Source organism: Jaculus jaculus, chromosome 7 (genome assembly GCF_020740685.1).
Source record: "Jaculus jaculus isolate mJacJac1 chromosome 7, mJacJac1.mat.Y.cur, whole genome shotgun sequence".
NCBI lineage: Eukaryota > Metazoa > Chordata > Mammalia > Rodentia > Dipodidae > Jaculus > Jaculus jaculus.
In genome coordinates this window covers 147,308,692-147,332,941 of record NC_059108.1, presented here as the reverse complement: position 1 = coordinate 147,332,941, position 24,250 = coordinate 147,308,692, and the positions used below count along the sequence as shown (strand labels likewise).

Below are 24,250 nucleotides of genomic sequence, written 5' to 3'. Positions count from 1 at the left end.
CGTGGGACCTGGGGAACCGAGCCTCGAACCGGGGTCCTTAGGCTTCACAGGCAAGCGCTTAACCGCTAAGCCATCTCACCAGCCCAACAAACTTATTTTTAAAACTCATTTAAAAGATTTTACAATACAACAGATATACACAATCAAACCACATAATTTATATATTTAGTAATGTATCAAGTTTTCTTTTACATTTGTAATTTAGAATTTATTGGTAGAAATAAAATATACATACAAACAGGGCATGGTTGTGCATGCCTTTAATCCCAGCACTAGAGAGGCAGAGGTAGGAGGATCGCCTTGAGTTCGAGGCCACCCTGAGACTACAGAGTGAAATCCAGGTCAGTCTGGACTAGAGTGAGACCCTACCTCAAAAAAAAAATACACACACACACACACACACACACACACACACACACATTCAACTGAAAAAGGCAAATCCCAAGAAACAGTAAGAAATGGAAACCTACAGGGTAAATTGATTTACAAATTCAGTTTACTAAATTTCATCTTATATACCATTTTTGAATTGACTTAGAAAAGTTGAGTTACTGAAGTTCACTTCTCGCTTCTTGGGGGTGTTTCTTGTTTCCAGAGCCCCCAGTTGTGCCGGTAGCTTCTTAAGGCCATTTGCCACTTCATCCTGTGACCAGGTCTCTTACATGAGACATTTTTTTTTTTACTTTTACATTGCAAAAATCTAAATAAAAATTAGCTTCACTTTTGTAAAACTTAATAAAACTCCTCTAAAAAGAAATCCACAAAAATGCTTTCTTTTTTAAAAATCAAACACTTATATGAGAATAAAGATCCTTCAAAGTTTTTCTTTGACAGTCTTGAATGGCTTCTCAGTTTTTCATCAACCTTATTTCTCTTTTCATTTGGGGGTCATCTGTCTTAGTCATCTGAGATGTAGGGAATCATGGGAGATGTCATTACCACAGTTTGTAGCAGCAAAGTAGCCAGTGGTGTGGTGCAGAGCTGGTATGTCTGCATATTTCCTGATGCAGTTTGTACAGCCACCTGGTTGCTGGGCACAAGTATTTGCTGCCATCAGAGGTCTGTGCATACTGGAGAATTGTACCTTGCTGAGGACTGCCTGAATTTGTCATGGTTAACGTCTGTAGTCCCTGTGCTCCATCTGTGCCTGGACTGGCACAGTTGTAAGGCTCCATTTGGGTCAATGGCAGTGTCCTGTCTGCTGCTGTCTGATGATGGGAGTTGGAACAGACATAGAAGTAATAGCAGAAACTCCAGGATTTTCTCTGTCTCCTTTTTTGTTTTGTGTTTCTTCAGAAGAGAGGTCTTTCAAAATTTCTCCGTAAGAACGGTGTCATGCTAGGATCCTGTGGCTTTCTGTGGGGAGCCCATGCTGACAGGTGAGTCCTGAGACTCCTCACTTTCTGATAAAGATGACACCTGTTGGGCAGTATGAGAAACATGAGCTCCCTGAACTGCTGAACCAGGCTGGGGTGTAGTTTCAGAAGTGTTACTCTTTTTTTTTTTTAATATGAGTTTTATTTTATTTTATTTTGCTGACATACTATGAGGTGAAATAAAATGACACTATACAAAATAACTATAAATTATCATTCACATCATCTTCATCAGACTTACAGCATCCTGTGCATATTAGGGGCTATGTAAGGAGGTAAAAAACCACTATGCCAAACTTTCAGTGCTAGTTTATATACACACAGGGAGAAACAAAAACAAGTACCTGTTAGGTTTTCCATGAATTTATTGCAAAAATAGTGCAAACTATTTATCCTAGTAGCCGTGGAAACAAACTTGAAAGGACCCAGCTAAGCTTAAACATGACAAGAACTGCTCAGTGTCTCAGCGGTTAGCTTTCTTCACCAGTGGTCTTGTCCATGAGGACCACCCCACCGGGTCAGCGCGGGGGAGTGCCGAGAAAGAAAGTCGAGGTGAGGCTACACCTCTGGGGCAGACTGGCCAGGGCCTCCTGCAGCCGTACCTGTGGGGTCATGCTACTTACTCATGGCAAGCCGCGAGGTCTGTGTCGGCAAGCTTTAGGTGCTATGACTTTGAGCTTGGAGCTTAGAAGCAAGGTACCCACCCCCAGGTGGCATGGGGAAGGGGTGGAGGAAGCAGCATGAACAGAGAAGATCTGAACGGCACTGTCTGCTGAGAAGCACAGTATCTTTTCCTCAGGTGTACTTGGGGAAAGCATTAATGTAGGGCGGCCTTTAAATTAAAAATTAAGAAAAGGATACTTACTTTATATTTTCTTTCAACAGTCTATTGGGGTCCAAAAAGCACATATCTAAACAAAATGCTACATGTAAAAGCTGAAGAAATAAAATGCAAATCTGGGCATGGTGGTGCATGCCTTTAATCCTAGCACTCGGGAGGCAGAGGTAGGAGGATTGCCGTGAGTTTGAGGCCACCCTTAGACTCCATGGTTAATTCCAGGTCAGCATGGATCAGAGTGAGACCCTACCTCCAAAAACCAAAAATTAAAAAAAATAAAATAAAATAAAATGCAGCATATGTAGGTTCTTTTCTTGAGGTACCTATATAAATTTAATCTCCTGCCCCAGTACTTCTGTGAGGCTAAAACAAAATGCTTCCTGGCAAGCCAATTGCAGGGCATTTATTATTATGGACAAAGTGCAACATCGCTGAGCTTAAAATGCAGCATACCCAAGGATGATTCTCTTACAAAATATAGCTTAATATCAACCTGGTGGAAGTTAAAACATTAAAAACAGTTAACTACAATCATGTCTTTTTCAGAAATGTTACTCTTGTGGGAATCTTCCATAATCAACTGTGGCTATCACCTCGCTCACGCTCAGCCTGGGTGGGTCGGGAACAGGCCACTTACCCTCCCAGGTGGGTTCAAATTCACTCCCCAAGTCCCCTCTCTCGGGAATGGGCGGGGGATACACAGGATCACTTGAGACTACCTGTCCTGGGCTGCCAGTGGCGGCATGATCGACCTTCCTTTTCTATTTTATGGAAAAGTTTGAGAAGCATTTGGGTTTGTTCTTCCATGAAGGTCTGGTATAATTCACCACTGAATCCATCCATCAGAGCCTGGACATGTTTTGGTTGGGAGATTTTTTTTTTTTAATAACTGCTTAGAACTCTCTACTTGTTTAGGTCTATTTAAATGGTTAATCTTATCTTGATTTAACTCAGTAGGTTCTATAAGTCAAGGAGATCATCCATTTCTTTCAGATTTTCAAACTTAGGGGAATACATACTCTTAAAGTATGTCCTTGTGATTTTCTGAGTTTTTTTGGTATCTGTCACAATGGTGCCTTTTTAATCTCTAATTTTATTAATTTGCATCTCTTCTCCAGTGTTTTAAAATTTTTTCTAATATTTTACTTTTATTTATTTATTTGAGAGAGACAGAGAAATAGGCAGAGAAAGAGAGAGAGAGAGAGAGAGACGGAGAGAAAATGGGCACACCAGGGCCTCCAGCCACTGTAAACAAACTCCAGATGCATGTCCCTCCTTGTGCATCTGGCTTATGTGGGTCCTGGGGAATTGAACCTAGGTCCTTTGGCTTTGCAGGCAAGTGCCTCACCTGCCAAGCCATCTCTTCATTACTCTTTTTTAAAATAAAAAAAAATGTTTTTATTTACTTTTTTTAGAGAGATAATTGGTGCAGCAGGGCCTCAGGCCTGCAATTGAACTCCATATGCTTGTGCCACCTAGTGGGCATTGCGACCTTGCGCTTGTCTCACCTTTGTGCCTCTGGTTAATGGGGGATCTGGAGAGTCAAACATGGGTCCTTAGGCTTCACAGGCAAGCATCTTAACAGCTAAGCCATCTCTCCAGCCTTTCTTTCTTTCTTTTGGTCAGATTTGTTAAGAGTTTATCAATCATGTTTATCCTTTCAAAGAACCGTTTCATTGATTCTTTGTATTTTTCAATTTTTTTGGTTTCTATTTCATTAATTTCTTCCCCATCTATCTACCTACTTTCCTTCCTTCCTTTCTTCTTTTTTTTTTTTTTTTTTTGGTTTTCTGAGGCAGGGTCTCACTCTGGCCCAGGCTGACCTGGAATTAACTATGTAGTCTCTGGGTGGCCTTGAACTCACAGTAATCCACCTACCTCTGCCTCCCAAGTGCTGGGATTAAAGGCATGCGCCACCACGCCTGGCGGATTTATAATTTTTTTAAAATATTATTTATTTATTTATTTATTTGAGAGCGACAGACACAGAGAGAAAGACAGAGGGAGAGAGAGAATGGGCGCGCCAGGGCTTCCAGCCTCTGCAAATGAACTCCAGACGTGTGCGCCCCCCCCTGTGCATTTGGCTAACGTGGGACCTGGGGAACCGGGCCTCGAACCGGGGTCCTTAGGCTTCATAGGCAAGTGCTTAACCGCTAAGCCATCTCTCCAGCCCAGATTTGTAATTTTTGATGGGATTGTATTGCCTTGATTTTTTTGTGTTTCGTGTATTATAATGTAGAGATTTTTGCATCTTGAGTTAATTTGATGCTTGTGTTTTCTAATTATCTGGAGTGTTTTTAGCCATGTAAATCTTAATTTATGTATCTTCAAGGGGTTTTAAGGTGCCAAGTGTAGCTCTTATACTCCAAGAAAACAGTAGGAATGACCATATGTTGAGTTTGCCTATTATTCAAGTATTCTAGTATGGTGGATGGAACAATTTACTGGCAAATTTTAAAATTTAACTGAACGATATACACATTCGATCCAAACCAGCACAGAGTATTTATGCACTGGTGAGGATTAAAATGAACAGATAATGTAACAAAGCCAGAGTTCCTAAGGGTGTGTGTTCCCCACACTCTTAATCCTGTCAACGGGGATTTCTGGTCTGAAATGGGTTCCAGGTCAGTCTGGGACTGAGTTAGACCCTGCCCCCCATAGTGATGGAAGACGCGATAAAGGCCCTATGAATCTGGAAACGTGAAAGGCAACAATAACCAACTCCAGAACACAGCTTATTTGAGAATGGTAAAGCCAACAAGGAGTATGTAACACATAACCTGCACTGACCTGGAAATAAATTAGCACTGCCCATGCAGGCCTGCGTACTTGCCTTTGTGTAAGTAGGTCCTGTTACCTAATCTCACCAATGCTGAGTGCCACCTCGATCCCTCTCTGTTGTGCTGTGGATGTGGTGTTCTCATTGGCTGTGGTGGATGCCATGAGGCTGGGGGTGAATGAGTTCCCTGGAGGTTTGTAGCCCTGACAGTTGGGGGATGAGAAGCTGTGTAAGATGCCTGGAGTTGCGCTGGGGCTGCTCAGCTGGTCCCATATGTGTTCTCCTCCAGCAGCTGGTCCCTGCTGTCTTCCCCTTCAGGTTTCTTGACCTTGCGAAGAGGCTGATGCGAGTGGGAAATTCCTCCACCTGGTTCCTGCCTCTGCAGCTCTGCACTGGGTGGGCACAGACTTGGGCCACTGGCGCCTTGGTGGGATTTTGGCCAGTTTCCTCCTTTCTGGAAGATCTTAGTATTTCCTGCTTCTGTGCTGTGTTTGAAAATAACTTACACACCTCCACCTTTCAGTAGAAGAGTGTATTTTGCCGTTTTTCTTCTTGTTTTCCTCCCTAGACTGCTTTGACATGGCTATAGTATGCCATCATCTTACCTGGAAGTCCTGTGTACTCTTTTTTTTTTTGTTTTTTCAAGGTAGGGTCTCACTGTAGCTCAGGCTGATTTGGAATTCACCCATGTACTCTTATAGACTAAAGGGGCTCATGCCCCAGTTAGAATGGCTCCCGTGTACTCTTGTAGACTAGAGGGGCTCATGCCTCCAGCAGTTAGAATGGATCCCATGTATCCTTGTAGACTAGAGGGGCTCATGCCTCCAGCAGTTAGAATGGATCCCATGTATCCTTGTAGACTAGAAGGGCTCTTACCTCCAACAGTTAGAATGGATCCTTTGTACTCTTGTAGACTAGAAGGGCTCATGCCCCCAATGGTTAGACGGCTCCCGTGTACTCTTGTTGAGGACCCACCTGTTCTAACTAAGAATGCAGATTGCCTCAAGGATATGTCCCCTTATCCCTCCATTTCTCAGCCCAGCTCACTCCTTCAGCTCCCATCAAATGTCCCTTCCTCATAAGACCTTGTCCTGACCCTTCTCTGGATCCCCAGATGAAGTCTAGTCTCTCTGCTGTAGTGTGCTGGTCCTGTCCATAGCACTTGTTTTCAACTTGGAATGACCCTGTCCTGAAGAGTTCTTTCTGGAGTAACTACGGTCATGTTGCTCTTACTCACCCTTTCCAGATGTCAGATGGTTAGTGTTCACTAAATACACTGCATGAATGTATGGGAAGTTAAGTTCACTGTTCAGACAGCTTCACATTGCTGGGATGAATATCCAAACCAGGCACAGCTTATGGGAGGAACAGAATTTATTTTAGGCTTACCAGGGCAAGTTTCACCTATAGCAGAAGAGCCTGGCCTCCTTTCACAGATCTAAGCAGAGAGAATCCACCACCAGCCAGCAAACACCAAAAAGCAAAGTAGCAGACACAAACACTGCCAGAGCTCAGACTGTTCTCTTACACCTTTGGGCTAGAAATCAGATCTGCCCCTAAATATACTTTAGGGCTGGACCCCAGTATCTGCCTCCAATGACACCTCCTCCAGTCAGGTGTCTGGAGACCCAAGGTATAAGCTTTACCAAAACACCTGGATCTATGTGGGACATACATTCAAACCACCACAATCACTTACTAAGCTGCTTCCGTTGTGAAATTCTCTTTCACAATTTGATTGGTTGGTGGTTTAATATCTCAAGTGCTCTGACTACTACATAATGGTTTTTACCACATTAGAAAGGTAGCTGGTGTTCAGTTGATGAATGCCAACACAGTCCCTGTGTCTGATGCTTGTTGTGCTTGCATTTTTAGTTAGGAAAGTCATGCTCCATTCCCAGGAGCTACTCAGCAGGAGTGCTGGGCTGGAGTTAAGCAGCAGATGTGTAGGGGCCACACAGGAGTGCTTAGCCCTAAGGATGGTGTCACAGGGCACATTTCAGTGCTTTCAGCATCTTTACCCAGCTCAATTTGTGTCACAGCAGTGCCCCAGTAAAAAGCCACAGGCCAATCCACCTTTAGGAAACAGGTTGGAAATCTGGAAATACTCTCAGGAGTCTATAATGTTTCTTTAAGATCCTTAAGAAAAATCTTTGTGGCTCCAGAGGCAGATCCCTCTGCTAAGCAGTCTTCTCCAGCCTTTGCCTTTGAGATTGGTGGCTTTTAGAAAGACTGCAATGCAGTGCCTAGCAAAGTCCCTGTTAATATGGAAACCACCGTGGTGGAGTCTTGCCCCCTTTTACACTGCCGCCGCCGCCTGCTGCCTGCTGCCTGAAGGAGCGATGCTGGAAGTAATACTTCCAGCCTTTTGGTGAGAGAGCCGTGGCAGCACGGGCCTGTCCTTCAGCAGCTTTGGGGTGCTGTGCCGTGGGCTTTCCTGGAAATGTGAAATCAAAGATGCCCAGTAAGTTGCTTTTTATTTCTGTGTTCAGGAGGTGGATTTTACAAAGATAAGGGGTTTAATTATCATACATATGTGTATTTTAAGTGTTTACAAGTATCCTGAGTCAAAGCAAATTATGAATGAAGAGGTCTTGCCTAAATCTAAGAAATAAAACATTACATCTTATGTATGACAGTTCTGACATTTTTAGAATTTTCTTATTCAGTAAGGACACATGTCCTCTAAATGAATTATTTGGATGTTTTTTGAAAAGATCTGCTTTTCCACTTTCAAAGATCTAGATATGTATTGTAGAATGTTTCTTTTAATCAGTGGCAGTTTCAGTGATATAAAGTACCTCGTTTTTGCAAATTCTTGGCCATATGGCAATAGCTGATGCAGTCCGATTTCCTTGGTTCTTATTTTGCCTCCAGATGAGCATTTGCTCAAGGAGCTCTGTACTTATTCATAGGGTGAGCTGGGCACTACCTCCAGCTGGTCCTCTTTGATTACCTAAGAAAGAAACTAAGCTTGGTTTTGCTATGAATTGGTAGTACCAAACTATATTACTTGTATTATTGGTGGTAATTTTACATGTCCAGTGCCAAGAAACATAATGTCAGTTACCATGGCAACTGCATACATTCTGAAAAGCTTGTGAATGGGTCTGAACCTTCTGGCTTTTTAAGTGTGATTTTCCATTTGAGAGCTTACATTCATGATTAGTGTAAATAAATCTGACTTTCAATGGGAAGCACATCCTTTCTGTGTGCCTTCCAGAGTTGGCCACTCAGCTCAGCTCTTTTTCTGGTAACGTCCATCTTGCCTCTTGGTTCCTGGCAGCAGACTATGGTTGGGAGATGGTTCTCAGCCTCAGGTTGGGAGCTACCCTGTTTGTATGTATCTCTATCCTCCATTGGATGGGCTGGCAATGTCTGACACACCACCCCCAAAATGTGCTTGCAGCTCTATGCACAGGTGTGGGCCTGGTGGAGCTTTCTGTCTGTCTGCAGAGCTGCTTTCCTAAGAGCCTGACTGCCTTTCAAGATGGTTTGAGGAGGGAAATCCAAGTGAGAAAGATCCATGTTCAAAAGGCCAAGCTTGAGAAAATAATAAATGAGAGCCTTTCTTGAAACCAGTTCACTGTGTGCAGTTAAACCATAGTGAAATCTTTCTTTTCTTTTCTTTCTTTCAAAGTGAAGTCTTTTTGGACACAGGGTCTTGCCTTGCAGCCTTGGGGACCTTGAGATCAGTGTATCCAGGTTAACCCAGATTTCAGGATCCTCAACTCAGCCTCCCAAGTGCTAGGATTACAAGCTATATAGTGAAAATATGTATCTGTATATATTGATACAGATAGAAAGATAAGATACATGGTCTCTCTATGTAGCTCAGGATATCCTTGAACTCAATTTGTAGCCCAGGCTGATTCTAAAACTTGCAGAAATCCATCTACCTCAGCCTTGCAAGTGTTGGGATTATAAACATAGACTAGCATGCCTGGCTTCATATTGTCATCTTGATCATATCAGAGTGAAACATCACCCAGGGGGCCAAGGTTAAAGATGGTAGATGCTAGCCGGGTGTGGTGACGCACACCTTTAATCCCAGCACTCGGGAGGCAGAGGTAGGAGGATTGCTGAGAGTTTGAGGTCACCCTGAGAATACATAGTGAATTCCAGGTCAGCCTGAGCTAGAGTGAGACCCTACCTTGAAAAATCAAAGAAAAAAAAAAAAAGATGGTAGATGTTGAAGCTGAGGTGGTTCTTGGGAGGCCCAGATTTACATTTTACATTTACATAAAAGTCACTTTCTTTGTTAATGAACATTTAGATCCCATGGTGTAACCTTAAATTTGAAGGCAGAGTGTTTTGGAGTGGCTTATCTGCAGTTCTCAGTTTGGAATCTCTTAATTCTACACCCACCTTTTTTTTCTTTTACAGATGAGGAAACTGAGACCCAAAGAAGTTAGGCCACTTGGTTGAGGTCCCAGAGCAGATCAGAACCAGATCTAGGATCAGAAACCTGGCTCCTGGCTCTCTTCTGAGGATCACTTTTCTGACAGACAAGGTTTGCTCTTAGTTAATTGTTTTCATTTTCCTTTTGTAAGAAGGTGGCTCACTATGATATGTCTATCAAATTTACAACTTAAAAAAATGTCACCTTTCTTTTCTTGAGTCATTTCTTGAACTTCTCAGTGTGCTGGATGCTCCATGGGAGAGGGCAGAGTCTGCCTTTGTGCCACCTGCCATGATGAGAGAACCATGAGCACCAGAATGTGGACTGGGGTGTCCAGAGAGGTTCTGCCCAATACCTGCGTTAAATCGTTTGATATGCTGTACTTAGTAAGGCAGTCCAACTCACAAGTTACAATTTTGTATTAAAGAAACAAGAAGCTACCTTTATAGTGGTTGAAATACAAAATGATTTTCTAGTTATATTTTGGTTAGCTGTGGTTATAAGTTTTCTAATATCAAAGAAGATTGTTGCTCACTTCTTCTTCCTCTTCCTCCTCTGTGTCTTCTGTTTTGTTTTGAGACAAGGTAGTTATGTACAAGCTACGTATGTAACTGACATTAGCATGGAACTCTCTGTGTAGCCCAGAATTCATGTTGATGCTCTGATGATCACTGAGCTGTAAACGGGGTTTCATGGAAGGGAAGCATACAAATTTGATGAGGCAGAGGCTACACAACAGGCAGGATGGAGGCCATCCTATCAAATGAGATTCTCCTATCTCTGCCTCCGAGTGCTGGGATTGAGTACAAAAATGTATTTATTTGTAAGCAGAGAAGAGAGAAAATGGGCATGCCAGGCCCTCCAGCCACTGCAAATGAACTCCAGATGTTTGTGCCTCTTTGTGTGTAGGGCTTTACATGGGTACTGGGGAATTGAACCCTGGTCATTAGGCTTTGTAGGCAAGCAAGCACCTTAACTGCTGAGCCTTCTCTCCAGCTCAAGTACAAGGTATAAGGTTTAAGTGAGCATTGGTTGAGTTCATCTGTGTGACATATCTACCCTTTTTTTTTTTTTGGGCAAGGGGGAGTTTCGAGCTAGGGTCTCACTCTGGCTCAGGATGACCTGGAATTCACTATGGAGTCTCAGGGTGGCATCGAACTCATGGCAATACTCCTACCTCTGCCTCCCAAGTGCTGGGATTAAAGGTATGCACTACCACGCCCGGTTTTATCTACCCATTCTTTTCTTGCCGTGTGTACATGCACTTACATCTGCCTGCCTTCCACAGGTGTGTGTCCTTTTATTCCCACATTAAAGATGAATCTGGTAGCACAATATTATTAATTTTTTTTTTTCCCAAAGTAGGGTCTCACTCTAGTCCATGCTGACCTGGAATTCATTATGTAGTCTCAGGCAATTGAACTCATGGCAATTTCCTACCTCTGCCTTCCAAGTGCTGGGATTAAAGGTGTGTGCCACCATTCACGGCTTAAAATTCTTTTGTTTAGAGGAAGGAAAATACATTAATTGAAGGACAGTTTCTTGTCAAAAAAGAGACAGTCAATTAAACATGACAACGTTTCAATTTTAGATAAGCCATACATGTGTTACTAAATTACATTTTACAAGTAAATTCATTAGTTAGAAATTCCTGCGAGTATCCAAAGCTTCAGATTGGGAAACACATCCTTTTTGTGTAATCTGCTGGTGGCCTGTGGTTGGTTTCCATAGGGAGGAGAGGTCACAAGGATGACAGCTGGCATTCTTTATTTTTTTATTTTTTATTTTTTTGAGGTAGGGTCTCACTCTAGTCCAGGCTGACCTGGAATTCATTAGGTAGTCTCAGGGTGGACTCAAACTCACGGCGATTCTCCTACCTCTGCCTCCCCAGTGCTGGGATTAAAGGTGAGCACCACCATGCCCAGCACAGCTGGCATTCTTAACACAGAGATATGTTAACAAGAGAAAAACACAGAAGTTTATTTATTCATAGTTTATAGAACAAGGGAGGAAAAAATGAAGACCTAATCCCAGCACTCTGGAGGTGGAGGCAGAAGGATTGCTGTGAGTTTGAGGTCAGCCTGGACTATTGGGACTATTGATAGAGTTTCAGACCAGTCTGGGCACCAGACAGAATGAGACCCTGTCTCAGGAAAACAAAACCAGGGTTAGAAGTATAGCTCAGTTGGTAGAGGGCTTGTCGAGCATGCATGAAACCCAAGTGTGATCCCCGGAACCACACAAATTGGCACAATGTACAAGAGTTTCGGGTCCTCTTCTGCTGCATATGGAACTTAAGACCAGCTTGGGCTACATGAGACTCTTGTCTCAACAACAAAGAACAACATGAAAATCAAGAAAAAAATTGCCGGGCATGGTGATCACACCTGTGATCCTGCGCTTGGGGCAGAGGTTGAGGCAGGAAATTCATTGAGAGTTCCAGGCCATACTGAGCTACAGAGAAAGATCCTGGCTCAAAGCAACAACAATGCAGCTGGCGTGGTAACACACACCTTCTCATTCATAGTGCCTGCCCCACATGGACAGTATGATGCATTAGGACACTGGGGTGGACTTACTGACCTCTTCCTTTTAAAAGTTTGCTCAGGGTCTAGAGGGGTGGCTTAGCGGTTAAGGTGTTTGCTGCAAAGCCAAAGGACCCAGGTTAGCCAGATGCACAAGGGGACACACGTATCTGGGGTTCGTTTGTAGTGGCTGTAGGCCCTGGTACACCCATTCTCTCTCTCTTTCTCCCTCCCTCCTTCCCTCTTTGTCTGTCAAATAAATAAATAAATAAAAATAAAAAGTTTGCTCAGAGATTTTTAGGTTCAACCAAGAAAGCTTTTTTCTATGACCAACTTGTCTACCTTTTAAAATTGTTGACTACTTGTGTTTTCTCTCTCTTCTAAACAATAGGATGACTTTTCATGTTCTAAATGGATCCTTCCTTGCACCTCTTCTCTTGGGCTTACATTCCAGTATAGAGATAGAGAAGGAAGAGAAGGTGGTTTTGAAAAACAAGCAAAACTTGCCCTAAAATTTGAGCAGTCTGATTTTTAGGCAGGTTTCTTAGGTTATATTTTCCTCTACCTAAATGCCAGGCTAGCAAAGAGTGTCAGTACTCACAAATAGTAGATGCCAGGTCCTACTGAAGACTGGCTTGCTTGCCAGCCTGTTCATGAGGCTGGTATGCACAGGAGGTCTGTCTTCTAGGCACACCCAGTGTACTGAGTCTTTCCTGGATTTGCAAAGCAGCATTGTTGAACCTGCAATCAAAGCTTTTACTTATTATTTATTTTAGAGAGAGAGAGATTGAGAGAGAGAGAGAGAGAGAGAGTGTGTGTGTGAGAGAGAGAGTCAGGCATACCAGACCTGCCACTGCAAACAAACTCCAGATACATGTGCCATTTTGTGTGCTTGGCTTTGATGTGGCCACTGGGATATTGAATCCTGGGCAGTCAGCCTTTGCAAGCAAGTGCCTTTAATCACTGAGCCATCTCTCTAGCCCTCAACATTTTTCCTCCTTTGTGTATGGTGTGTATGCATGTTTACATGCAGGTGAACATGCCCCTGTACAGTGTTGAGGGTAGAGGTCAATGTTGAGTGCCTTCCTCAATTGCTCTCCACCTTATTTTCTGAGGCAGGGTCTTTCCCTGAATCTGGAGCTCATAGATTTGGCTAGACTAGCTGGTCAGCCAGGTCCCAGGGATTTGCTTATCTATACCTCCTCAGTGCCATGCTCAGCTTTTGAAAAAAAAATTTATTTATTTACTGGGTGGGGGAAATGAATGGACATGTCAGGGCCTCCAGCCACTGGAAAAGAACTACAGGTACATGTGCCACCTTGTACATCTGTCTTACGTGGATAATGGGGAATCAAACCTGGGTCCTTAGGTTTAACAGGCATACATCTTAACTGTTGAGCCATCTCTCCAGCCCATATCCAGCTTTTTACATGAGTGCTGGGGCCTGCACTCAAGTCCTTGTGCTTGCATGGAAGACACTGTGCTGACTGAGCTATTTCTTCAACCCTAGAATATTTTGATACAAAGTATTGATTAATTTTGGGTCACTCTAAGATTTGATGTTTTGCAATAATCTCATTCAGTAATGTAAAATTTGATCAGTTGGAGGTTGTGTGGGAAAGATATGCTACTGTGTATTGAAGGGTTAGCAATGGGTCACATTGGTTTATGAAGTAGATTTGTTCCAGGATCTGTGAGACATGAAAATCCTAAATTCAAAGAAAGGTTTAAACAAAGGTTTGAACAAAGATGACATTTTCCATCTTATGTTTTCAGTGTGACTCTTGTAACTAAAATATACATGGCATTTTAGGTTATAGTAATGATATAAGGATGCAGGGGGAGTGATGGTCACCGTGACGTCAGGTGGAGTAGTGGAGTGAGGACACAGGGGAGTGATGGTCACAGTGACATCAGGTGGAGGAGTGGAGTGAGGACGCAGGGGGAGTGATGGTCACCGTGACGTCAGGTGGAGTAATGGTGTGAGGATGCAGCGGGAGTGATGGTCACCATGACGTTAGTTGGAGTAGTGGAGTGAGGACGCAGGGGGAGTGATGGTCACTGTGACGTCAGGTGGAGTAGTGGAGTGAGGACACAGGGGAGTGATGGTCACAGTGACGTCAGGTGGAGTAGTGGGTGAGGACGCAGGGGGAGTGATGGTCACAGTGACGTCAGGTGGAGTAGTGGAATGAGGACACAGGGGGAGTGATGGTCACTATGACGTCAGGTGGAGTAGTGGAGTGAGGACACAGGGGGAGTGATGGTCACCGTGACGTCAGGTGGAGTAGTGGAGTGAGGACACAGGGGGAGTGATGGTCACTGTGACGTCAGGTGGAATAGTGGAGTGAGGACACAGGGGGAGTGATGGTCACTGTGACGTCAGGTGGAGTAGTGGTGTAGGGATGCAGGGGGAGTGATGGTCACCGTGACGTCAGGTGGAGTAGTGGAGTGAGGACGCAGGGGTAGTGATGGTCACCGTGATGTCAGGTGGAGTAGTGGTGTAGGGACGCAGGGGGAATGATGGTCACCGTGACGTCAGGTGGAGTAGTGGAGTGAGGACACAGGGGAGTGATGGTCACCGTGACGTCAGGTGGAGTAGTGGAGTGAGGACGCAGGGGGAGTGATGGTCACCGTGACGTCAGGTGGAGTAGTGGAGTGAGGACGCAGGGGGAGTGATGGTCACCGTGACATCAGGTGGAGTAGTGGAGTGAGGACGCAGGGGGAGTGATGGTCACCGTGACGTCAGGTGGAGTAGTGGAGTGAGGGATGGTCACAGTGACGTCAGGTGGAGTAGTGGATTGAGGACACAGGGGAGTGATGGTCACCGTGACGTCAGGTGGAGTAGTGGTGTGAGGACACAGGGGAGTGATGGTCACCGTGACGTCAGGTGGAGTAGTGGAGTGAGGACACAGGGGGAGTGATGGTCACCGTGACGTCAGGTGGAGTAGTGGAATGAGGACACAGGGGAATGATGGTCACCGTGACGTCAGGTGGAATAGTGGAGTGAGGACGCAGGCGGAGTGATGGTCACCGTGATGTCAGGTGGAGTAGTGGTGTGAGGACACAGGGGGAGTGATGGTCACCGTGACCTTAGGTGGAGTAGTGGAGTGAGGACACAGGCGGAGTGATGGTCACCGTGACGTCAGGTGGAGTAGTGGTGTAGGGATGCAGGTGAATAAGACTTCAGGAATTGGCAATTCCAGGAGCTAAAACAAAACCTTATCACTGCTGCACAATCCTGACCAGCCTTTTCCCATGGAGTAGTCATTCCTCTTTAGCAGCCTTGGTGGCTGTCAGTCTTTTTTTTTTTTTTAAATGAATTTATTTATTTATTTGAGAGAGAGAGAGAGAGAGAGAGAGAGAGCGCAAGAGGTAGAGAGTAGGTGTGTCAGGGCCTCCGCCACTACAATCAAACTCCAGATACGTGCACCGCCTTGTTCATCTGGCTTACATGGGTCCTAGGGAGTCAAACCGGGGTCCTTATGCTTTACCGGCACATGCCTTAACCACTAAGCTATTTTTCCAGCCCTACTGTTTTTTAAAAAAATATTTTTATTTATTTATTTGGGAAAGGTAGAGAGAGAAAGAGCATGGGGTAGAGAGAAAGAATGGGCTCCACTAGGGCCTTTAGCCACTGCAGATGAACTCCAGACACATGCCAGCTTGTCTCTATGGCTTATGTGGGTCCTGGAGAATTGAACCTAGGTTCCTTGACTGCACAGGCAAGTGCCTTAGCCATTAACCCTCCTTCCAGCCTACAGCTGTCTACTCTTATCTAGCTCTTTTCTTCCTCCTGTTCAGGTCCCATGGAGAATACTGTGCAAGGAAGATGAATAATTCTATTCATGTCTCATATTAAATTAGTAAAAATAAATCTGATTACACAATGGGAGAGAATTTATTGTAGCCCAGCCACACTCATAGTACCTCCCTCAGTTACAATGTGCCTTGGATCTGCTAGACTGCTAAACATGCTCTCTTTGTGTGTCTGGTGGTGAATGCTCAGTGTCACTTGTGAGTAACCATAAAGAAGGTAATGTGTCACTTCAAAAGCTAGTGGGCGTGGTGGCAGACACCTTTAATCCCAGCACCCACTAGCCAGAGGTAGGAGGATTTCCCTGAGACTACATAGTGAATTCCAAGTCAGCCTGAGGTAGAGTGAGACTCTACCTCAGGAAAACCAAAAATAAAAATAAATAAAAATAAAAAAGTCAGAAAAGGGCTGGAGAGATGACTCAGTGGTTAAGGCACTTGCTGGCAAAGTTTTAACAACCAGAGTTTGCTTCTCCAGTGCCCACATAAGCTAGACGAACAAGATAGCACATGCATCTGTACTTCATTTGCAGTAGGCAGAGGCCTTGGCATACCCACTCTTTCTCTTTCTTTTTCTGTCTCTGTATCTCTTTCCTGCAAATACATAAATTAATTTTTTAAAAAGTCAGACAATATGTTTGTGTATAAGTTGTGGCAAATACATCTATTAACTATTATTATTGGTATTTGAGGACTTTGAGGTTTGTTTCAGTTTTTTTTTTTAAATATTTTGCTTTGTCTTTTTTTTTTTTTTTTTTTTTTTTGATTTTTCGAGGTAGGGTCTCACTCTAGCTCAGGCTAACCTGGAATTCACTATGTAGTCTCAGGGTAGCCTTGAACTTACGGCAATCTTCCTACCTCTGCCTCCCGAGTATTGGAATTAAAGGCATGTGCCGCCACACCTGGCTATTGTTTCTGTTTTTGTTTCTATTTAAAATTTTTTTTTGTTTATTTTTATTTATTTATTTGGGAGCAACTGACAGAAAGAGAAAGAAGCAGGTAGACAGAGAGAGAGAGAATGGGTGAGCCAGGTCCTGTAGCCACTGCAAACGAACTCCAGTTGCATGCGCCCCCTTGTGCATCTGGCTTACGTGGGTCCCGGGGAATCAAGCCTTGAACTAGGGTCCTTAGGCTGCACAGGCAAGCACTTAACCGCTAAGCCATCTCTCCAGCTCTCTTTCTTTCTTTTTAAATATTTTTTATTTTTTTTATTTGTTTGACAGAGAAAGAGGGAGGGAGGGAGGGAGAGAGAGAAAGAGAGAGAGAGAGAGAGAGAGAGAGAGAGAGAGAGAGAGAATGCGTACACCAGGGCCTCCAGCCACTGCAAATGAACTCCAGATGCATGTACCCCCTTGGGCATCTGGCTTACGTGGGTCCTGGGGAATTGAACCTGGGACCTTTGGCTTTGCAGGCAATTGCCTTAATCACTACGCCATTTCTCCAGCCCTGTTGGTTTCTTGTCATGGAGTTATTTAATAGTGCAGGGTCTAAACTTAACACAGCTATCAGGAGTACTGTGGTCACAGTGGAGGGTCTAGTACTGAGACATCTCTAGCACACCTTCTAAGGCTAATACCATTGCTGAAGAGGTGGCAGAAAGAGTGTAAAGAGCCAAAGGAAGGGGAGAACTGCTTACAATACTGTCTTCCAAACATAAAGAAGAGAGACTAACTAGTTGAAAGATGAAAAAAAAAAGAATAAACAAAGATTAATTCCATTAAGTTCAATTTACCATATGAAGTCTCAAACTATCTTTTTTTTTTTTTTTGTTTTGTTTTTGTTTTTTTTTTTTGTTTTTCGAGGTAGGGTCTCACTCTTGCCCAGGCTGACCTGGAATTCACTCTGGAGTCTCAGGGTGGCCTCGAACTCTCGGCGATCCTCCTACCTCTGCCTCCCGAGTGCTGGGATTAAAGGCGTGTGCCACCACGCCCAGCTAATCTTTGTTTATTCTTACAACATAGGTCATTGAGTACATTTGCCTCTGGTAGCAGAAGGTTAGTAAAAGAATGGTCTCCAGAAGCTGACCACTCTGCCACTTAGACGTGCCTGACATTAGGAAGGGGCTGGATACTTGAGCTCTAGTTTCCTCATCTCTTTAACGGAGATGGTGGTGGAAGTATTCATCATTGTAAGGAATCATTACAGTTAAGATGATCAAATGTGGGCTGGAGAAATGGCTAAGTGATTAAGGTGCTTGCCTGTAAAGCCTAATGACCTGGGTTTGAGTCCCCAGTACCCATGTTAAAGCCAAATACACAAAGTAGTGCATGCATCTGGTGTTGTTTACAGTGGCCAGAGGCTCTGGCATGCACATTCTCTCTCTCTCTGTCTATATCTGTCTGCTTGCAAATAAATTTTTTTTAAGACTTTTAAAATATGGGGCTGGAGAGTTGGCTAAGTTGTTAAGGTGCTTGCCTGAAAAGCCAAAGGACCTCTGTTCAGTTCTGCAGTACCCAGGTAAAACCAGATGCACAAGGTGGCACATGTGTCTGGATTTGTTTGCAGTGGCTAGAGGCCCTAGTGTGCCCATTCAAACCCCCAACCTATCTCAAATAAATTAATTTTTTTTTTTGGTTTTTCGAGGTAGGGTCTCACTCTAGCCCAGGCTGACCTGGAATTCACTATGGAGTCTCAGGGTGGCCTTGAACTCACGGCGATCCTCCTACCTCTGCCTCCCGAGTGCTGGGATTAAAGGCATGCGCCACCAAGCCCGGCTAAATATTTTTTTAAAAGATGTATCAGGGGCTGGAGAGATGGCTTAGCAGTTAAAGCGCTTGCCTGCAAAACCTAAGGACTCACATTTGACTCTCCAGGTCCCACGTGAAACAGATGCACTGTGGTACAAACACGCAGTGTTGTGCATGTGCGCAAGGAGGCACCCATGTCTGGAGTTTGATTGCAGTGGCTGGAAGCCCTGGTGTGCCAATATATTCTATCGCACACACCATTAAAAAATAAAAATAAAAAGGCCAGTCTGTTGGGCTTGCCTCAAAAAGAATGATGTATCAAGTGCATTTATGTGGGCAGGAAAGTACTAATAGAACTTAAAATTATCTTAAAAGTTGCTAAATAAATATAAGCACACAAAGCCCTTATGGTATGTCTGCCTCCCAGATCAGTGTACAAGTACAGCCCAGTGGCTATCTGCAGCTGCTGCTCCCAAGCCAACCTACTTGGTGGGGAAAGTAGTCTTTATTCTAATTGTTTAGAATGTAAACCTAACAGATCTCTGTCTTCAGAAAGCTCAGGTGGGAAAGACGGTAACTAGAAGAGCACAGGCTGAAGTTACTTCTGTTATGATGGATGTCTTCATAGGACCAGGTTTGAGGAAGGGTAGGTAGAGAAGAATCCAGAAGTTTAGTTCCATCAATGGGAAGTGCCTGTTGGTTGTGTCTGGCAGCTTGTCACATGTTGAGCCTGTGGTGTCAGTTTTGTGTGACTCCCACTCTACAGGAGCACACACCTGAGTGGGTCCCTGTGAGCGGGAGGCTGTGTGGCAGCACCATCTTGAGGCTTCAGTGTCCAGTACACAGCCAGGGGTAAGCACAGAGGATGACAGAGCATGGGTGGAGCCCATCTGAGTGGACTAGACTCGTTGAGTGGCCAGTGGAGGACCAAATGGAGGTGGAGTTAGAAGAGGTACCTTATAAGTTGACCTTTGATGGTTGAAGAAATGAGTTCCAAACATGTCTTTTTTTCTTTTATTGTGTATGTGTGGTATGTTTCTGAGTACAGTATGTGCATGTGTGCAGAGATGTGCATGCTCATACATGTGAAAGCCAGGAGAAGACATTGAGACATTGACTATCCTCTTGTGTCACTCTTCCACACTATTTCCTTGAGATAGGGTCTCTCTAGGATCCTGGAGCTCATTGGTTTCTGGCTAGACTGGTTGATTAGCATGCCCTAGCATACTTCCTGTCTCCACTGGCTTTCCTTGCCTGAGTTGTAGGCTGTTGTTGCAACAGGTGACTTGTCATGTGGATGTTGGGGTTGAACTGAGGAAAGCATGCTGAGCCATCTTCCTGGTCTGTGACATGTTCTTCAGAAAAAATTGTAACTGTAATTTCATATTCTTTCTTTTCCCAGTAAACATAATATACATTAAAAAATCTTAACTTTGGGCTGGAGAGATGGCTTAGTGGTTAAGCGCTTGCCGGTGAAGCCTAAGGACCCCGGTTCGAGGCTCGGTTCCCCGGGTCCCACATTAGCCAGAGGCTGGAGGCCCTGGCGCGCCCATTCTCTCTCTCTTCCTCTATCTGTCTTTCTCTCTGTGTCTGTCGCTCTCAAATAAATAAATAAATAAATTTAAAAAAAAATCTTAACTTTGTGTGTGATGTGCATGTTCATGGACATGTGCCATAGCACATGCATGGAGGCAGAGGATAAGTTTCAGGTCAGTCCCCAGCTTTCCACCTCACTGGAGGCAGGGTTTTTCTCTTTGGGTCTTGTCCTACTGCTGCTGTTTGAAGTGCTTGCCATGGGCTTCTAGAAGATTGTTCCTGTCTGGCTACCAGTACACTGGGGTTACCAACACCCAGCACAGCCTCTGGCTTTTTGCATGGGGTCTGGGGATCGAATTTGGTACTCCAGCTTGGGCAGCAAGCACTTTATCCACTGAGCCATCTCTGCAGCCCCAATACCATAAACTTTTAATTAAGAAGAAAACTTTTTGAGAGGCTAGAGAAATGGCTCAGCAGTTAAGGTGTTTGCTTACAAAGTCTGATGACCTATGTTCGATTCTTCAGTGAAGCCAGATGCACAAAGTAGCACATGCACCTGGAGTTCATTTGCAGTGGCTGGAGGCCCTGGTACACCCATTTTCTCTGTTGCTCTCCTCTCTCTCTTTCTGCTTGCAAATAAATAAAAAAAGTAAAATTTTTTTAAAAAAGAGGCTGGCTTGGTGACACATGTCTTTAATCCCAGCACTTGGGAGGCAGAGGTAGGAGGATTGCTGTGAGTTCTAGGCCACCCTGAAACTACATAGTGAATTCTAGGTCAGTCTGGGCAAGAGTGAGACCCTACTTCGAAAAACCAACAATAATAACAACAAAAAAAGACAGTAATTTTGCAAAACCAGGGAAGCAAGTTGGTTAGTTAATTTGCTTATAATTGAACTAATATTTGGGAACCTGGGCACCTCCTTTCATCAATAACCAGGTTGACTTGGGAGCAGCTGTTGCAGATGGCTGTTTAGTAGCACTCCTGGTGCAGTGACATAAATGTGTTACCTGGGTTCTACATGACTGGTGGCACTCCTCATACAGTGATGTAAATGTATTATCGGGTTTCTATATGACTATTTGGTGGCACTCCTCATACAGTGATGTAAATGTGTTCCCTGGGTTCGACATAACTGTACTGTGCCTTGCAGTTATGGAGTCTTCATGTGCTTATATTTATTTAGTGATTATAATAGTTTGTTATTCCTTTTAGTATTTTCCTGTCTACAGAGTACTTTTTTTTATTGATTTTTATTCATTTGACACATTGAATGATTGCCCCTGATGTGGTAGAAACTGTATATATTTGGCTGTTGGTTGCACATAGAAGTAATTAGAGCATAATATTTCATATGGAAGCAGCTCCTGTTTCTAAAACACACCTGAGAAAGAAAACAGCCAGTTCTGATATATTCTCTTTCTTTTTTTTTTTTTTTTGGTTTTCAAGGTGGGGTCTTGCTGAAGTCCAGGCTGAACTGGAATTTACTATGTAGTCTCAGAGTGGCCTCAAACTCATGGCAGCCCTCCTACCTTGACCTCCCAAGTTCTGAGATTAAAGGTGCGTGTTACCATGCCTGGCCCACATAAATTTTTTTTCTCAATTTTTATTAGCGTTTTCCATGATTATAAAAAATATCCCATGGTAATACCCTCCACCTCCACTTTTCCCTTTGAAATTCCATTCTCCATCATATCCTCTCCCCATCTCAATCAGTCTCTCTTTTATTTTGATGTCATGATCTTTTCCTCCTATTATGATGGTCTTGTGTATGTAGTATCAGGCACTGTGAGGTCAGAGATATCCAGGCCATTTTGTGTCTGGAGGAGCATGTTGTAAGGAGTCCTACCCTTTTACATTCTTTCCACCACCTCTTCTGCATTTTCCCCTGAGCCTTGGAAGGTGTGATCGAGATGTTACTCAGTACTCCAGTCACTTCTTTCCAGCACTATGATACCTTCTGAGTCATCCCAAGGTCACTGCCATCTGAAAAGAGAAGATTCTTTACCCAAAGTGAGAGTAGCGTTAATATAAGGGTATGAATATTAAGAGAAGTGCTTACTGGGCAGTTGATAAGCATAGTATATACTTTTTTCCAGCCATCAGCAGATGTTACACCCCCAGGGCTCATGACTACCCCTGTTTTAAGTTTTCAGTATCAGGGATTTATTCTCCCTCATGGAGCGGGCCTCCAGTCCAATTGGAGGGCAGTTGGTTTCCACCATGACAGATGTGCCACTATTGAACCCGTTGGCTCATTTGGCCTGGCTGGCCAATTATAAAGCTTGCAGTGTCCACTGTTGAATGTCTTCACTGGTGGTAGCTCTTTCTCCCATTGAACTCCATGTAGAATGGCTTCTTTTAGCTTTCTGTCATCTGGTCTACACGGAGGAGGTTATCAGCTCAATTCCAGCAGGATTTCTTAGTAGCCTTGCAGTCCAAGTATGTGGAATCTGCAGCAATAGGGTCTTACCATCAGTTCCTGGTGGGAAACCAAGTGGCCTGCATAAATTCTTGTAGTGATAAGACATTAGTTTGATTCTGTGTACTTTGATTCTTAAGACTTATGTTGTCACCACAATGGAACAGCACAAAGGACCAGATTTGTGCCACCAAGTCTCAGGTAAACCAAATGGTACAAAATTTAAGGGGCACTAAAAACCTTTGTAATTGATATTCGTAATATTTTAATATAAAAGATGAAATTCATGGGATGAAAGAGACAGTTGTAGGGCTCGAGCCTGTGGCGGATCCCGAGGTTCCTGAGGGGCGCAGAGACTCGGTGGAGGGAGATGGCGGCAGCATGGCGGCCCTGTCCGCGCGTCGGCGAGTGTTAGTTGGGAACCAGCCGCCTGTCTGCCAGCCCAGCTTCTTGTCGCCGTGGCTGCCAGCTCAAGGGGCCGGTCGTGTCGCGTCGGTCTTCCTCAACCCTCACACCCTACCCACCCAGCCAGCCAGCCGGTCACCCGCCTGCGCGCGGCTCCGGGGCCATGGACGACGTGAAGCTGGAGTTCCCCTCGCTCCCACAGTGCAAAGTCGACGCCGAGGAATGGACGTACCCTATGAGACGAGAGATGCAAGACATTTTACCTGGATTGTTCTTGGGCCCATATTCTTCTGCTATGAAAAGCAAGCTATCTATACTTCAGAAACATGGGATTACTCATATAATTTGCATACAACAAAATATTGAAGCAAACTTTATTAAACCAAACTTTCAACAGTTATTTAGATATTTAGTCTTGGATATTGCAGATAATCCAGTTGAAAATGTAATAAGTTTTTTCCCTATGACTAAAGAATTTATTGATGGAAGTGTACAAAATGGAGGAAAACTTCTTATCCATGGAAATGGAGGTTATCTCCAGAAGTGATGCATTTACTTATGTCCAAGAAAGAAGATTTTGTATTAATCCTAATGCTGGATTTATCCACCAACTTCAGGAATATGAAGCCATCTACTTAGCAAAATTAACAATACAGATGATGTCACCACTCCAATTGGTAAGGTCCTTATCTGTTCATCCTGGTACCACAGGAAGTTTGAAAAGAACACATGAAGAAGAAGATGATTTTGGAAATATGCAAGTGGCAACTGCACAGCATGGCTGACCTAGGAGGAATATTACAGAGGGTGTGAATTTCTTTTTGGAAAGGAGAAAAATCCTAGAGATATTAATGAAAATGGCAAGAAAAACAAGTAGTTTCTTTTCAATCACATGTTGCTTCCAGAGGTTTCTGTACAACTTGTTGGGCAACATTGTAAGATGTTGTTGGACTTCTACAATAGACAGCACTGATGGTTTGACTTTAAAAAAAATTTACAGTTTTATTGTAAACCAAGAATTTTGGACTTGCAAAGAGGTATTATTGCAATAATGTATTTTTTATACTTGAAATTTATTTGTATGATATAAAGCTATTAAACAAAATGCAAGTTAGGGGGGAAAAAGATGAAATTCACAAATGGGACATCCATATCAATCCCTCTGAGGCCCAGGGAACATTTGAAGATAGGTGGAGACCATATAAGAGCCCAAGGATGGGCACAATTGTGTGAAACACTCTTGGATAGGACCCGGCCATCATACTCATCGCAGCTGTGGGTTACCAGCACAGGACTTGCCCATGCCGTCATGGATGGGGCAGGATCTCATGAGGCCCCATACTTCCCTGAGGTGCTATTGATAGTACATGGGTGGTTGGGGGAGAGAGTCATTTTCCTTTGTAGCTACTGGTAAGTTGCTCAAACTCTTTTAGTAAATAACTTTCCTTCCACGCTCATATAAGCAA

The 24,250-nt window shown here is 43.9% G+C and overlaps 1 protein-coding gene and 1 pseudogene across 5 annotated transcripts in view; both read left to right on the top strand.

The window, feature by feature from the left end:
- Traf3 (TNF receptor associated factor 3) overlaps positions 1–24,250 on the top strand; it is a 155,172-nt gene that overhangs the window by 60,469 nt on the left and 70,453 nt on the right. For 3 of the 5 annotated variants that reach the window (XM_045153945.1, XM_045153949.1, XM_045153944.1), the window contains exon 3: positions 9,383–9,509. The exons of 1 other annotated variant lie outside the window; for it this stretch is intronic. The gene's annotated coding sequence lies outside the window, so the exon portion shown is untranslated. Of the gene's footprint in view, positions 1–1,296; positions 1,380–2,760; positions 2,860–9,382; positions 9,510–24,250 lie in introns of all 5 variants that reach the window. One more of the 5 variants, XM_045153946.1, reaches the window with a different exon arrangement.
- LOC101598911 lies at positions 22,948–23,569 on the top strand (annotated as a pseudogene).